This window comes from Mustela nivalis, assembly GCF_964662115.1.
Source record: "Mustela nivalis genome assembly, chromosome: 3".
In the NCBI taxonomy this organism is placed as follows: Eukaryota; Metazoa; Chordata; class Mammalia; order Carnivora; family Mustelidae; genus Mustela; species Mustela nivalis.
Window position 1 is genome coordinate 8,666,774 of NC_139022.1, and position 3,110 is coordinate 8,669,883.

General features: G+C 32.9%; 1 pseudogene across 1 annotated transcript; it reads right to left on the bottom strand.

Annotated features, from left to right (window-relative positions):
- Positions 1 to 1,607: 1,607 nt before the first annotated feature.
- Positions 1,608 to 2,500, bottom strand: LOC309861291 (olfactory receptor 14A16-like; annotated as a pseudogene). The gene has a single exon. The product of its transcript is annotated as an olfactory receptor 14A16-like (transcript).
- Positions 2,501 to 3,110: the final 610 nt, after the last annotated feature.

Genomic DNA, 3,110 nt, shown 5'->3' on the forward strand with positions numbered 1-3,110 from the left:
CATAGTAAGTCCAAAAATGATTCTGTCTTAAAAACATAAACCAAAGATATCACTGAGAAAACATTTAGAGGAATTCTGTGTAGTTGTATTCAGTCTGAAATTGAAGCCAAGTGATCTTGTATATTTTAGAGACCTAGTAAGACTGATTTTTATCATAATTAATCAAGATTTCTTTGCCATTCTTCCTATATTTATGCCTTCTCTTTTTCATTAATGTTATAATTTCTGTATGCAAGTGTATTTACTTCACTTAATGCATGCTATTTTATTTTAGGATGTGTTTTTCCTTAACTTTTATATAATCATTTTAAACATCAGTTTAAATTTATTTTATAAATAACATGATCATGCATATATTGCATTTTTAGAAATGATTTCTTGCACAACATTATCATTTAACATTTAGAATTTTATCCAAATCACCATCTATTTCTATTGTAACTGACTCATTAATTCCTAATTTGGAGCAATAGCATTTGAATTGGTTTGATTAATTCCATATACATTTTTGCCTAGACTGTCCTCAAATATATTTCATATAATTCCTTTAAAAACTTGACACAGTTTCTTATTTACATATTCTATGGCTTTCCTTCTAGACTGACTGACATTCATAACCTTGTATACACAGGATTCCTAGTGAGACCCTGGAAAATGTATAGTCTCTATTATCTTGCCTATTCCAAACCTGTAGTCTTTGTACCCATAATTTTTATTACATTTAATCTTTATATAAAGAGGTAAATTATTTTATAAACAGTATATCTGATTCTGATACATAATATATATTAAAATCCTTATAACTAAGTTATCTAATCATTTTTTTCTGTGGCTAAACTTCATAAATTGTATTTTTAACAATGCTTAATGTCATATTAAACACACACACACACATACACACACACACACATCTGCAGTACTATGTGACAAATACGAGGCTAGGAAAATTACAATTGACTTTGAGCTCACTGACAATTCTTCAGCACATACAGTGCCCAAACTTTACTGCTTTTTAGGACATATGCTTGTTTCTGAGCTCTTAAGCAAGTAAGGGACTGGAACTACCAACCAAGTATTTTGTCAGATATACAGATGAAGTGAAAGCATTATTGCATTGCCTTAAATAGAACATAATAAAAAAATATCAACAAAGATTTTGTTGATCCAGACCGGCTGGCCTTCTCTGTGGTAGTTAAGCTCTGCCATCAGGAAACCTATTTTCAAGGTATCTTCATAGTCAGCCTGCACAGCACTTTGTCAGGATGTGGGAGATCCCCCTTACCAGTAAGTGTCTGCTACCTGGAGAAGGGATTATTCCGGAGAGAGGATGGATGAGTGAGGGATAGCATTTGCATATGCTAAGAAACTCCACTGATATTTGAAGCTATATAAATATACATCTTATAGAGCAGCACCAATGATACAATGGGTATCTGTTAAATTTACAAGATGTATAAACCAAATAATTTAAAATTATGTGCATTTATATTTGAAAGTATTTTATTTGTGGTTATCAAATAAATTGTACTAACCAAAAATTTGATACACATTAGTAGATACATATTCATTGATATTATAAATATTTATATATTTGTTATAATTTTTCACTAAAAATTTTCCAAGGCCACCTTCATGTCCCTGTTTCTCAGGCTGTAAATGACAAAATTCAGGCTGGGAGGTAACAGAGAATATAACACAGACATAAAGAGGTTCATTGATGATGGGGATTTTGAGGCAGAACTTAAATATGTACTATATCCAGAAGAGAGGAACAAGGTTACCACAGTTATATGGGGCATGCAGGTAGAGAAGGTTTTAAACCTGCCTTGTGAAGATGGAATTCTTAGGACAGTGGACACAATATAAACATAGGAAGCAACCATGAAAATAAAACATACCAAACAAAACAACAATTAACAATTAATATTCCAGAGTTTGGTCCCAGGACAAGCTAGTGTAAGCAATGATGGAATGTCACAGAAAAACTGATGCATTATGTTTGGCCCACAGAAGTGGACAGAAAATGTGCCTGCAACATGAATAGATCCATAGAAACACCCACTGAACCAAGATAATGTCACCCTATGCACACAGGCACCTCTATTCATGATGGCCTCATAGAGCAGCAGATGGCAGCATAGCTGACATAGGACATCACCAGAAGGAAGGCAAACTCTGTGCCAGCAAGGAAAATCTGTGAGGTACATCCCACAAAGGAGATGGCATAGCTGTTGATCAGAGAGTTCATGACAGATTTGGGGACAGTAACAGAGATGTAACAGATATTAATCAAAGACAAATTTTTCAGGAAGAAATACGTGGGGGTTTGGAGATGCTGGTCAATGGTGGTGAGGGTGAAAATGAGGAGGTTCCCCATCAGTGCCACCAGGTAAACCAGGGAGAAGAATGCAGCATAAAGTCTCTGTAGAACCTGATTATCAGCAAATCCCATGGGCAAGAATTTTGTTATTAGGGTCATATTCATTAATTTCCTAGGCATGATGATTTTTTTTGAAACATAAGAGCAATTTTCTTCAATCTTCCAAATCATTTTCTTTTTGTTGGTTCTGTTATTCACTGATTGTGAAGTTATTCCTAGGGTAAGATATAACTATAGTTATATCTTAGGGTAAGAAAACTATATCTAGGGTAAGAAAACTATAGTTTTCTCAATATATGTAGAAAATATGGTAAGAGAGTCAATAAAACAGATTAGAATATATTTTCATATGAGAAACTAAAATGTATACAAATAGAGAGAGATATTACCACACAAAACAAAAAACAAGGGATTTTTTTTTCTTTGCTGGAATAGATTAAAATGTAGCAAAGGAATATGGAATAAACTGAAGTAGTTTGTTTGCTCTTTCATGGAAAATTACTTTAGTTCAATGTGAACTGTGATCTTCATATATTTCAAGACTCAGTATGGATAACTAATTATCTCCCTTTAATTATCTCTAAGCTTTTATAGCAGAGGTAAATATAGAGGGGGAAATGGGTAGAACTAAAAATTATCATTGTATTTTTTTGTTTGTGACAATGATAAAGACTGCGATAATTATTTGCATCTTCGATGTAATCAGGCTTAAATTAAGGTCACTAATGTT